This window comes from Taeniopygia guttata, chromosome 1 (genome assembly GCF_048771995.1).
Source record: "Taeniopygia guttata chromosome 1, bTaeGut7.mat, whole genome shotgun sequence".
NCBI lineage: Eukaryota > Metazoa > Chordata > Aves > Passeriformes > Estrildidae > Taeniopygia > Taeniopygia guttata.
In genome coordinates this window covers 53,333,351-53,347,363 of record NC_133024.1, presented here as the reverse complement: position 1 = coordinate 53,347,363, position 14,013 = coordinate 53,333,351, and the positions used below count along the sequence as shown (strand labels likewise).

General features: G+C 34.9%; 1 long non-coding RNA gene across 6 annotated transcripts in view; it reads right to left on the bottom strand.

The window, feature by feature from the left end:
* Positions 1–1,009: 1,009 nt before the first annotated feature.
* LOC115495014 (uncharacterized) overlaps positions 1,010–14,013 on the bottom strand; it is a 33,040-nt gene continuing 20,036 nt past the window's right edge. For 4 of the 6 annotated variants that reach the window (XR_004367707.3, XR_012055661.1, XR_004367708.3 and 1 more), the window contains 2 exons: positions 5,451–5,605; positions 1,010–3,969 (listed from right to left, as the gene is read on the bottom strand). This is a non-coding gene — a long non-coding RNA (uncharacterized lncRNA). Of the gene's footprint in view, positions 3,970–5,450; positions 5,606–8,811; positions 8,985–14,013 lie in introns of all 6 variants that reach the window. The other 2 variants (XR_012055657.1, XR_005980195.2) reach the window with 1 other exon arrangement.

The following is a 14,013-nucleotide window of genomic DNA, read 5'->3' as shown; positions in this document are numbered from 1 at the left end:
GCACCTATGCACGTATTTTTGCATATGTGAAGAGCAGATACATTGGTACTTCCTCTGGGAAAGACTAAATGCACTCTGACTTAGACAAGTTTTCCTATTTCTTGTACAAATGCTAATGGTGATAGCACCAAGCTTCCATCTTACAAAGGCTTCAGGACTGCAGATGCATACTCTACTTTATGACAATACCTCTACTAGATTGCGTACCACTGCTCTAAGGGACCCGACCTTCAGCTGAATCTAGGGAAGTCTAAGGTGAAGGAAATTGTGTGTAAAAATTTAGAAGAGCAGTGTCCTCATTTTTCATTTACATCAACTGCTGTCACATATCCAAGACCTCAAAAAAATTATACTTAAACACCAGGGACCCAAATTAGATACCAGAGTGTGATAGGATCCTCTAGAGGATGATTCAGAGAATCTGCCTTAAATTATCACTTAGTAAATATAAATGTGGCATTTAAATATTTTTATTGCTTTGAATGGAAGGTCTACTGATTGTAAGGCAGAAAATACTTGAACTGCCTACCACCTTTCAACTTCAGATGTTCAGATTCATATTCTGGTTAGACCATACATTTTGCTCTTTTATTACCTTATCTTAGTCTGAGATTTAACAACTGCAGTGTTTGTAGTTACTTTTCTTGGATTTGGAGAGGGAAGAAGAAGAATGAAATGAAGGAGGATTTTGTATACAACAGTTATGTAGGTTCTACAAGTAAATCTGGCATGTTGTGTATTAATCCTACTGAAGATATACTAGTAATTATATAACTTGTTCTCATTTTTCTTTCATGTGTCTTTTGAGTTACCCTCTTTTCCTCAGGACTAGAAATTACAAGTGACTCTCGCACTGTGTTAATAACTTTGGCACAGTTTTCCTTCACAATCACCACATCCATGTGTGTCGTTCCCCGGGTCTCCCAGACCGCTCCGGATAGCTGCAGGTCCGGGACCTCGGGAACGGCACGATGGTCGTAGAGAGGAAGGACTTCCACCAGGCGGGTGCCTCTCAAAGGGCTTTATTTCTGAGGGCTTCGGTGAGGGAAGGCGAGGGTGGTAAAGGGACACAGCCACTCAGAGGGAGACCCAGCTCTGAGAGCCCCAAACCAGGGGCGGGGTAGGGTTTATAACAGTTACAGGGAAGGAGGGTCAGGGTACAGGACATCCAATCAGGTGAGGGGTTGAGGGTGGAGTCAACGGAGAGTGACATGGCAACGGCCAACCGGGATAGAGGGAAGGAGTGGTTTCAGGAGAGGAACCAATGGGGGTACAAAGAACTCAGAACTTTCTGGAACAAAGGACGGGGTACACAATGATTGACACGGATGGGGGGAAGGGGTGACAAATGATTGGCAACTGGGGAGGCGGGAAACTACACATTTGTGGCCTCCCATGGTAGAGCAGGGAGGTCACCAACCACACCCCCTCCCACATCCATGCATGAGAAAATAATAAAGAGAAGTACATAATTTTAAAAGTGTAAAAAGTTTCCTGACTCATGAAAATCCATATTTGTTTCAGCATCATTTCTTCCTCTTTAGAGATGTTTTTCCTTGCAGATGTAAAGTATGTTTCAAATACTACAAGAAACATGAGGCAAAATATGGCTGTTATGAATGGAAAAGGTATATTTTTGAATATAAATGAGGCAATTAATTGTTTTCTAATCACAAGCCCTCGTGAAAGAAGGAAAATCCTGTATTACACTGATACTAAAATCCTGTATTACACAGATAATAGATTTTTATGCATGAAGCTCTGTTCTGATGGATCGAAATTTCTGTCCGTCATATAGGGTCTATTGGGTCTATAGGGTCTATAGGGTCTATTTTCCAACCAGTACTAATTCTGTTCCATATACTTCTTCCAGTGCTGGTTCCACTGACTGCTTTAGTGAACATTGGTATTGTTTGAATAAGCATTTTAAATATTTATATATATATATATATTTATAGATATATATTGAGTAATACAAAATATTGCCATGCTCCAAACAAAAATTATATATATACATATATATATATATATACATATACATATGTATATATATATATATATATGGCAATATTTTGTATTACTAAAAAATTTCTCAAGAGGATCCATGTTCTAAGATTGAAAATCACTTTTCACTTCCCTCAGCTTCCAGAAGATTAAGAAAAGGGGATTCACATAGCTTACAGGCTTCCTCTTCTTTTGACACTTCAGTTCAGTAATATGTATTGTTATACATATTACATATATATTTATATGTAAATATAGAATATATTTTGATGCTGCAGTACATTCTTCACATCCGTATCTTCATATACCCTAAGGAATTTAAAGTCCTCTTTCACATTTCTAGTGCTTTTCCCACCAATCTAATTTTATAAACCTATTCACTAATCTTCTTTGCTCCATTTTTATTTGGTACATGTTCCCTCATGTGATCCCTTCTCCTTCATAATACTCCTGTAAGGCATAAATTACATCAGACATTAACAGTCATTTTTCAATAGTTCATCCAAGTTTTCTAATTACTTCTATCCTAATATGCCCTCAAGTCATTGGGGGGTTTAGAAATTGTTTTTTGTAAACTTTGCATTTTTAATTACGAATTTTATTTAATTTTGATGGATAAATGAAGACAAGAAATATAGGCTTTTCCACTTTTTTTGTTGTTTTGGGGTTTTTTGGCAATAGTACAAGTACATCACAAGTAACAAGACAAAGAATCCATGGTATTAACTTTTAAGAAGCACAAGGTGCAAAACTATGGTAGATATATTCCACAACAGCATTGTTTCTGGTTTCATAATTTTCACAACAATTTTGTGCTTTCCTGGAGTTGAACACTGTCTAGGAGAACAAATATAAACTTCAGACTTTTAAAAAATATATTTATAAAGTCCTTCTCTGAAAAAATATGCAAAGATTATAGTATTTTAGGTAGGCACAAAGCATATTTGCAAAATAAAATTCTTGCAGAAACATGTAATAAAAATAGTTCAAAATTTTCAGGACTAAGAAACTTTGCAACTGATTCATAATTGGAGGGTTTCACTGAACTTGGTATGACATTTTCAATTTCATCCCAAATTTGTTGCAACTTTATTTCAATACATTCAAGTGGAATGTTTGCTACATCTCTTAATAAATACATATCACTAGTACACATGTACAATCAGTTAGAAAACTTGTTGTCTGTGTAATATAATCCTGTTCTGTATTCATTGCATGAGTATTTATAACCAAAACTAGAACTGCCAAAAAGGATTTCACAGTGCTGCAAAGGGCATCATGAATTATTTACAGTAAATCAAATTTTATAACCCTTCTCAATCTTTCATAAACTGTATCTTTGCATTTTATTTGATATTTTATCCAGAGACTTAAAGTCTCATGAGTCAAGGAAATCTCTTAAATTCCTGAGAGATTTGTAGGAGTATATGAAGAAACAGTTATTATGGTACCTACTGCATTTGATGTAGCTGTAAGACTATTGATATCCTGTAAGCTTTCAATATTTTAGAGAAAAGGATCAAGATTTTCTGAAATGCTCAACATCCTCAGCATTCTTTTATTCATTTTATTCATGAATTAGGGCTACTGGAAGTTGTTTGGAACTGTTAAAAACTTTTCTCAAACTCAGTCTTTGACTTGGGCTTATCATCCTCAGTTTTGCAGAGAGCCAAATTTACAATAACTCTTTAAGTGTATGAGAGTCAAAATGTAGGTTATAGATGAGGAATGAGAACATGTACTCAAAAGTGCTACTGGACACTGGAAGAAAGAGGAAAGCTCAAAGAGGAGATTCAAGAAGTAGATCCTTGAGCATCATCTTTGCAAATAAGTTCCTAGAGAGTCTTATTGATGGAGTTAACTTCAGGGAACATCAGTATGTGACTTCATTGCAACTGCAGATGTAGTCCAGAGGTTAGGGTGTTGGGTTTGGCAGCCAAGGACATAACAAGGAAAATGCAGTCCCTGGAAGGAGAAATTACATTTAAGAAAGCAGGAAGTAATTTGTCTGAACTTTCTGTTCTCTTAGGACACATTTGGCTACTTCAACAAGCACAGTTACAGGAACTAGTGTGAATTAGCGAACCACAGAATTAGTGTGGTACTCAACCTGTCAATGTTCAAGAAGCATCTAGACAATGCTTAATCATACACTTTTGTGTAAGGCACTTCTATGAGAAGCATGGATTTAGACTCAATTATCCTTATGGGACTCTTTCACCCTGATACATTCCATGATTCTATGACCAAAAATTACCTCTGAGTTATAAATACACTCATAAAACGCCCATACATTTACACTATCATCAGGAAAAGGGAATATAAAGAAGCCACAGGAAAGCTGATAGCCAAGTATTTTATTGACAAAAGAGCATGAAGAAGCAATTGTTTCCTTCTGTCTCTGACTGAGAGCTGTAAGAGACTATTTTCAAGATGTGCCCCACAAATGTTTTCATCTTCACATCCCTACAGGTTCCTCTTTGCTCAGAGCCAATTAAGCTTCCCACTTAACAAGGCACATCCTGGAGTTATTGTATCTGCAATGATTCCCATGGTTTTCTGAAGAGAATTTAATGCCAAAAATTACAGAGTATTTGTTACTTTGCCTTCCACCACATTTAATACCTGCATTTTATGTTTTATTTGTTTAAATCTGTTTTCCCACACACATATAAATATATTCTTTTAGGAAATACAAAATAATGTGAGATTTAAAAAAAATTCTGTCATATTATTTTTCTATATCTTATTTGAAATTGATGAGTCCTATAACCTCTTGATAGCTCCTGAAATTAATAATGTATGAGAAATTACTTACATGTGACACACATGACAAAACATTCAGCAAAGACAAATGCTTGCATGGAAAGTTACTAAGAGTTTATGTTGCAATGATAATCAGATTAGGTTTGTACTCATACTTTCAATATTTAGTTATAAAACAGAGTCAATTTTATAAAATTGTCTATGCATGCTTGCATTTAAGGTTTTGCTGAGTGTTTAATTTTACTCTTTCATTTTTTTGAACAGAATTTGAAGATGACAATCTTACATACTGTAACATATAGGATTAGGAAATAATATGGGGCACTTCTAAATTATTTTATGAAAAATATTATTGAACTTACAGATATTGGATGATGAAATGTCCTAACTGCTCATACAGAAACATATACTCTTCTGCTAATACACTTTTTGGGTTAATTACGTTCTTTCTGAAATTAATTGTTATTTTTGCAGGGATCACAGCAAAAGACTGTAAGCCTTTACCCAAAAATTGTTGGAATTTGCTCAAATGCTTATTATCTCAAAGGTCACCTGAGAATGTAATGTATATTACGTTTAAGTAATAATTTTACATTCTCATTTTCCCTGAAAAATACAGGAGAAAGGATTCCAGGGCAAATTATGGCATATGTGACATTGTCAAAATTTCTCACACCCACCTTACTACAACCTCCTTTCAGGTGATTGCAGAGAACATTATGGTCCCCTCTGGGCCTCCTTTTCCTCATTTCCTTCAGCCACTCTATGACTTGGGCTCCAGACTCTTCACCAGCCTTCTCTGAAAACCCTTCTCTCCAGCACCTCAATATCTTTCCTGTAGTGAGGGGTGTGAAAGATTGAAATAATTGATTAATGACTCAAAAAAAAAAAAAAAATCACCTAAAATAAGAGGCAGATACTGGGAGGTGGGATAGTGCTTTTTATCATACCAGTTGTCCTCCCTTACACCCCCATCCCTCCTTGAGGAGGGACATATTCACACACAGGCATGAGGGTTTTCATCCCTTCACACAGGATATGTTCAGCTACGCTCTCAAGAGAGGCAATTGTCATGTCTTAGACAATGTCATAAGCCATCAAAGATGCCCAAAGAGCCCCTAGACTCATTTCTGAGATCTTCCACCAGAGGACTGAAAGCTCTTCCTGGGTGTTCCCACTCAGTTGGAACATTTATTAACCCATTGATCTTTGGATTTCATGGCCTTTCACCCACCCTCAATGGCTCAAGACTGCGACCGTCACTTCAAAAAACAGACATCTAAATAAACAATCAAGCCTCCTCAGGAGAGTGATAGGTGGTCTTAATACCACTACCTTTCCCTGCCTCCCTCGCTTCCACATTTTCTTAAGTAATATATTTATTCTTTCACATTGCTGAATTGCTGTAGATGATAATAATAATCAAAATGGTCACTTACCTGCCTTCTGGGGCAGGTCATAACAAGGTGCTCCAAAAACTGAACACGCAGGACTTGAGGTGTGGCCTCACCAGTGATGAACACAGGGGTACAAATACTATCCTGGTCCTGCTGGCCATGCCATTACTGACACGAGCCAATATGCCACTGGCCTTCTTGGCCACTTGGGCCCACGCTGGCTCATGTTCAGGCGGCTGTCAGCCAGCAGCTCCAGGTTGTTTTCCAGCCATTCTTTTTCCAGTCTGCAGCACTGCATGTGGTTGTTGTGACCCACGTGCAGGACTCAGCAGCCTGCCTTGTGGAACTTCATACATTTGGGTGGAGCCCACAGATCCAGCCTCTCCAGATCCTTCCGCAGGTCCTTCCTACCCATAAGAAGACCAAAACTCCTTTCCAGCTAAGGGTTGTCTGCAAACTTACTGCAAGTACTCTCAATTCTCTTGCCCAGATAATTTATGAAGATATGTAGCAGGACTGGCTTCAGTACTGAGCCCTGAAAAACACTGCTTGTGACCAGTTACCAGCTGGATTTAATTCCATTCACCGCTACTCTGTGGGCCTGGCCTAGTTTTTAGCTAAGGAACAGTGCACCCATCCAAGCTACGAGCAGCCAGTTTTTCTAGGAGAATTCTGTGGGAAAACGTTGCTAAAGTCTTTACTAAAGAAGAAATTTTCCTATGAGTTCCACAAGCCACACAATATGCTAATAAAAATAGAATGGAGCTATTTCTTTGTTGTTTTGCTTAATTTTAGTCATAGAACCCAGTATAAATTACAAATTGTTCAATAAACAATTATCAAAGATTTAAAAAGTGTTTTGCAATTTTGGTTTGTTTAGCAATTTTGATTTTCATTTATACTTCAGATAATATGGCATAATTAACATGTTAATGAGAAAAGTAATTTGCTTTGGTTAGTTATATCTTTACACTTAACAACTTAAGAGAAATATCTTTGGAGAGACACATTCATCAATAACAGATTTACAATTTTATTTAACATAAAGAAATTGCTTGAGCCAGTCATTTGTGTGATTGAAAAGACAAACAGTTTGGCTGCTAGAAGTTTTATGTCACATATATTTCAGCAATGAAGTAGCAGGGAAATATCTGCTTTAGACTTGACTCTCATTTGAATGAAAAAGATGCTAAATGGTTGTAATTTGAGATTGACTGTAAATGAACAGTAATGTTCTTGAGTACCTCACTTGACATACTTTGTTTACAGTGTTCCCTTAAAAATGCTGAATAATTGCCATGGAAATAAAACATAAATAATTTTCACAAGAAAACAAAAAAACCCCATTAATTTTCATTTATTAATTGTTTTGTATTTGAGTAACCGTTGCATTTTTGTGCACAAAGATACTTTCAGAACACAATGATAGTATGTGACATTCTACTGTTAGGAAGGATTGTCAATTACTGAAATTTTTGTGGTGCTTCTATTTCTGTATCACAGAATGGAGTGCTAACATTCATCAATTTCACCTATGTGCAACTGGAAACATGCTTTTAAAATACATTATTCAAGCATCTTAGGAAAAATAGTCAGGCATTGATTCTACTGAAGAGCATTAAAGGCTGCACCACACAGAAATATAACACAGAGAAAATAAATTATGTTAGAAACTTTGAATGGTGCTAAATGAAAAATTGGCAAAATCTTATCATCGATTGAAATAATAAAAAGGGTAGAATATATACATATATAACAATTTATGAAGTCAAAATTCAACTTCTTATTAAGAGCAAGATTTTGGAATTATTTTATGTGTTCCCCACAAGACAGTGAAACAAATAAAGTAGATCTCCAGGGATAAAGGTTAGTTCAATATTTCATAAGAGATTCTGCACTTTTACAGAATCTTGCCTGAATCACTGAAGGATTGAGTAGAGAGAGATGTTAAACAGTTCAGGATAAAGTCTAGTTCTGCACTGAATAAGTGCATTTACACAAATACAGGTTCTACTACTATGTGTATGTATTGCTTTTATCCATTTAGTACTTTCAGAATATTATGAAGTGATACCAATAGATTTTTAAAATTCTGAAGTTGTTAGAATATTAAAATACTAAGACTTTCAGTAGAGTTTTAAGTCTCCACATCTGCTTTAAAAGTTATCTGTACAATACAGTGCACTCCAGGATCCTGGCTTTTTTTTTTGTCAGCCCAGTGATTCCTAATAAATAAACTCTGCATTCAAGAACTTGTCTTCAGGAACTGTAGGAGGGGTAGCTGAAAATCTTATCTCACTCTGATATCCAGAGAGAGAAACAGCAAAGTATCAAAGCACTAATTTGTAGTGATTGATCTAGAACTTAATTATAAAAGGAAAATTATAAAAGAAAATATTTCACTGCAATTTCTTGTTCTATCAGTTGCAATACAGTCTTGTATGAATCAAGTATAATATTTTAACATCTGAGTGGAATACATAAGACCTTTGTTGTGTGATTCAAACAATATAAACCATGTTGACATAGTGTCACTAGATTTTAGGAAAAGAGAGACCATAAAATAGAGATTTGATGAAGAATAACAGTCAAAAATTCTTAGACAAGCCAAATAAACATTCTGGTCATTGTTAATTTAACTCACATCATAGTTTCCTTCAGAAGGCTTCCCAATTCTCTTTATTTTGACACCTGTTCCTTTGCAGTTCTTTGTATGTGGCAGAGACAAACAATCATGAAAGCAATCATGCTGTGCAGCAAAATTTCTGCCTCTGTCAGCTCATTTGTGGTGGCTGGTACTTAGTTGCAAATTCTTCCCTGTAAATTTAGTTATTGTTTAATACTCATTTTTCCATTTAACATTTTAAAATATATTTTAGCTCAAAATTTTCAATTTATTGCATGGAGAAGCATGAATTTGTATCAAAATTGCCAGTTTGGGAGAATCAGATTTAGAGAATATTATACAGTCTGTAAATAAATTCAGAAAGTTAATTTTAAAAGGCCCTGAAGTTGTTCTGACACATTGTAGGTAATATAATTATTAGCTTAGGTTTCATATAAGGGAATAGAATCTAATTTTCACTTCACCAAATAGCTCACACAGAAAACAAATGATTTTTTTTTTAATTTTTGAAACACTTTTTATGAACGCATATTAGATTTATCATTTAATGCTGTCTTAATCGATCAGAGCAACAGTCTTTCAGAATAAAAAATTCACTAGCACAGATTGGACATTATCAAGACGTTTTATTGAAGAAATTGTTTGGTTAAGAAATCAAATAATGTCATAGTTTTAGAGAACAAAGAAATTACTTCCACAATCAGATTATCTTGGTAGAATGAAAGAAGGAAGAAAATATACTCAAGTAGTGTTTTTCATTCAAAATTTTCTTTATTTAATTTCTTAAGAATTCCAAGATACAATTATTTTCTTAGATTGAAATATTCTTTCACATTTGACTCCTCATATCTTAATTATTGCAACATGGTATAGTGTATATACCATTTTTCTTAATATCTAGATTTTTAAATATAACACTAAAAACATACTTTCTTTGCATAGTAATTTCATTTTATCAACTTTTTTTTTTGTTTGATAATTCAATAATTCAATGACAGAATTTTTTCTAAATTTGCGTGGTGCATCAACCACTTCTCTAGGAAGCCTTTTCCAGTGTTTGACCACCCTCTTGGTAAGGAAATGCTTCCTAATGTCCAGTTTGAATCTCCCCCAGCACAGTTTTGAACTATTCCCACCTGTCTTATCGCTGGAACCCAGAGACTCCATTCCCCCCCACCTCAGGAATGTGTAGAAAGCAATGAGGATGTTCCTCAGCCTCCTTTCCAGCAAACTAGACAAGCCTCAAGTTCTTGCCTTCTCCTCACAGGACATTCCTTTCAGCCCTTTTATCAGCTTTTACAGTAGTCAATAACATGGTAATCAAGTAAGTCAATTAGGTATTTCAAATAATATTTCTGGATGGTCTTAATAGTTAAACATAAATTCACAGTTTTTTCTGTGACAACTATAGGACCTGCATAACTAGTTGACTAGTCCAGTTTACTCTTTTTTAGTCCTGCTTTTTCAGCACTTAGGAATAATCTGTTTTAGTAATAAAACAGACACACAAATTAGCAGCAGATCACAAATTGTATGATAGCCTCACATAGTGATCTCAGCTGGAACCTTTACATGATAATAAAATTGCCCAACTAATCCAGGAGTGTCAGGTTAAGTTATTCAGTGAGAACTACAACACACAGATGAGGTCACAGCAAGGTTGAAATTTGATTTTTACTAAACTACATTTATCTCCTTGAGATTCCAGAGCTGCATATGAATATTCATATCCTTGAAGACTTCAGCTGCATTAACAATGCACAAATCTGTATTAAAGATGTAGACCACAAGTAGTAGACAGTGATTTTAAAAGAGCTAGCAAGTAAGAGATAAATGAGTGACAGAAACATCAGAACAAATGGAAAGGAGCAGGGAGTATGCAGAAGACTTAAAAATAATAGTAGAAGAATCCCTTTGTTTTTTATTTTTAAGAAGTAATATTGTTTTCTCTGGAAAACATTAAAAAAAAATAATAAATCCCCAAAATAATGGGACTAACATTGGAGTTAACTCTCCTCTTTGAAAGACTGCTATTATGAATAGCCAATGGAATTCTTTACTGTTTAGTCTTTTGGGCACTGAGGTGGAGGTGCAAAGTTTTCAGTAAACATTAGCACAGCTCTGATAATGGACCAAAATGGTAGAACTGTGCTGTCAGGCTACAAGAGTGCTTTGGGATGGTGCCCTAGTATAATTATGTCCAAGTGCACATCTATGCACACAGTAGCCAATAACACCCGTTCCCTGCAGCTCTATTTTAGAGGACTCCCTAAGCTGATTTGAGGAATTAATCAAAGATTTGGATTTGTAAATACCATGGCACATCCCTGTACTGAAGTAGATCCTATATACAGAAGAAGTGTTTTAGCAAATGGTGACACATGAATGAGGACTATTTTAACTCCTCTTTTCTACAGATTACTACAGCTATATGATAATCACTGAGTTTTACCATCACTAAATGCGTACCTCTGGATATGGTATGAAAACAAAGCTTATTCTTTCCTATTTATTTTTTTCTGGAATATTTGATGTGCGAATGTTTTGAAAAGTGCCTGAAAACTGCATAAAAATTTTCATGAAGTCTGTAAATATCTTGTGAACAAATCAATTGTTATGGAACAAATTTTAATTTTTTAAATTATTAAATTAAATCTAAGTTGTACAGACTGTTAAGTAGACCTTCCTGTGCCTTTTCCTTATAGACTTCACCTCACATACACATGAAAAACAAACCCCAAAATAAACAAGAAAATTGACAGCTATTTTTCATTTAAAACACAAACTAAGTCAACAGATCAAATTCAGACTAAGAATAGAACTGACATAAAAGAACTTATAAAGAAATTTATCTCTTTGTGTTACACTGGAAGTCAGTCTGTGTTTCTGCTCTTAGAATACAGTTCTGGCAAATGCTAAGACATTTTTCTTGCTCTTTCTCTTTTTGCTTGGTATCACCCTGTCCTGTAGCATTTTATCCCACTAAGCATAAAATTTCTCTGAACTGCTTTACCACAAAAAATGTTGCTACTACCATTGCAGCAAACCACACAAGTATAAAAGGGACTTGAGGACTTTCTCCTCAAGTAAATGCCTTTTAAAATGGTGATAGCAGGCAGTACATATCCTTAAAATATGTAGGAACCATCTGTTGATGCTGTAGACACAGTGGAAACTTTCACAACTACATATTAGTTTTGGAAGTGAAAATATGACTTACATTTGCATGTGTAAGCCTTAGATAAAGCCATGATAGTACAGAAGTAGTCAGCTCTTTGAACTTATTAAGAAAATATCTGCCACTTTTTATACCAAAATTAACCCAGTAAGAACCTGACATTCACATCTCTGGAAATACCAAGATTTGCATATTTATTGATAATATGCATATTTTCTGTAACGTATTCCTGAAGACTATAAACTGGCTGCAAAGGCACTCTTCTCCTGAATATATGTGAGACTGTGGAAAGAGATGCTGGGAATGGAAAGAGACTGCAGTGAGAATATGTGCAAGTAATATATGATGCTTAGCTCTAAGCAAAAGGACCATTTTTAGCAGGCTAAATAGTTTTACTTGGCCTAAGCAATGAGTGGTGCCTTAAATCTGTAGTTTTATGCAAACATGCACAGTTCATCTGATTCCAAATGACTTGTTTTGGCACTAAAGACTAGGAATAATGAATAACACCCAGGCTGGCTAAATATTAGCCTCATGTGAGTCCTTGGCAGATACATTTTTTTCTGTTGTCACTTATGAGGTTGTGTATGCTAAGAGGCAGCTGAGGGGAAGGGAAGGGATGCATTATCCTTTCCTTAAGTTAAGAAAACTAAAATTTTTTGTTTAATAAATTTTTGTATCCTTCAGCTCAAAGGTTGGGTTTTTTGTTCAAAGCTTGTGTTCTTGGTAGATTCAACTCATGCTTCTTGTATTGAATAACATAATACAATATAAAAAAAACCCCTAAAACTAAAACTAAACAAATGCACTTTCAAATTTTTAAGGACTTGGCCATTCCTGAAAAGATCTTTGTTAATGCTTTATTAATATATTAGCTTCTTCAGCAGAATAAATAGTAAAGTACATTTAATAAGGGAAATGTTGACACTGATGATACTATTTCATTAAATCTTAAACAATGCTTTATTGTTTTCCATAAAAAACCACAGTTTTGACCTCCTACGTATTCTTTTAAAAATTTAGATGTTAATTAAACAACATGTGGAAAATACTCAAAGACGTTATTTTACAGAAGCTTGGAGGAAGCCCAGTAAACCCATTTCAGTCTAAAGCACCATCCAGGGAACTGAAACAAGTGTGTGTCAGGATGTTTAATATTATAGCCTAGGGGGACATAACACTTGCTATATGTGGGAAGTAAACAGCAGGAACTTTCACTAAAAAATGAGACAGAGGACAAACTTGTGATCACAGAACAGAAAACCATACTGCCAATCCAATACAAATGTAAGAGCTTCTCCACAGCCCAAGCTGTGCCTTTCCCAACTAAATTCTCACATTATCCTTTGTGAAACTTATTTTTGTTGCAGAGATGGGAAGAACTGAAAAAACCAAAAAATATTGTTATTTTTCCAGAGAGTCTTTTCATGGAAAACTCTTGCCATGTTTTTCACTTTGACTGAAACAACAGATGATTATCTGACTTATCCTCTACTGTAGTACTTAAATTAACAAAGCAGAAAATAGAAAGCTTCAAAAGTTCAAGCCCTCTTCACAAATATAAATAAAAAATACAGCATTAGTTGCAGGGTTTTTCAATGATTCCTACCTTAAGAAAAGAGAAGTTTTTCAGATGTGATTTATGGGTATCATCAAATTATATTTATGACTATTTGTTATTTTTTTATTTAATTTTTATATTACCTTATGATTTAACCCTGCAAAAGTGTGGTATCCTCCCACTTGAAACTTACATTACAAACTAGGTGTAATGTTCTTCTTTTTGGTTAATAATGATAAATTTTTAGGTCTGCATTTTATTGGGTTGTTTTTTTACTGTCGTTTTGTTAGTTTTGTTTGTTTCTTTGAAGGGCTTGGGGTTTTTGTTTGTTTGTTTTAGTTTTTTCATTGTACTTAAAGCCAAGGAAGTACCGAAGGAAAAAGACTGGGATAGAAATGCAGCCTGTAAATGCACACCCTTAAGTGTGCTTTACATTCTTGGAAAAGCATTTTAAAATGTCCTTAGTATAAAACTGTTGGGT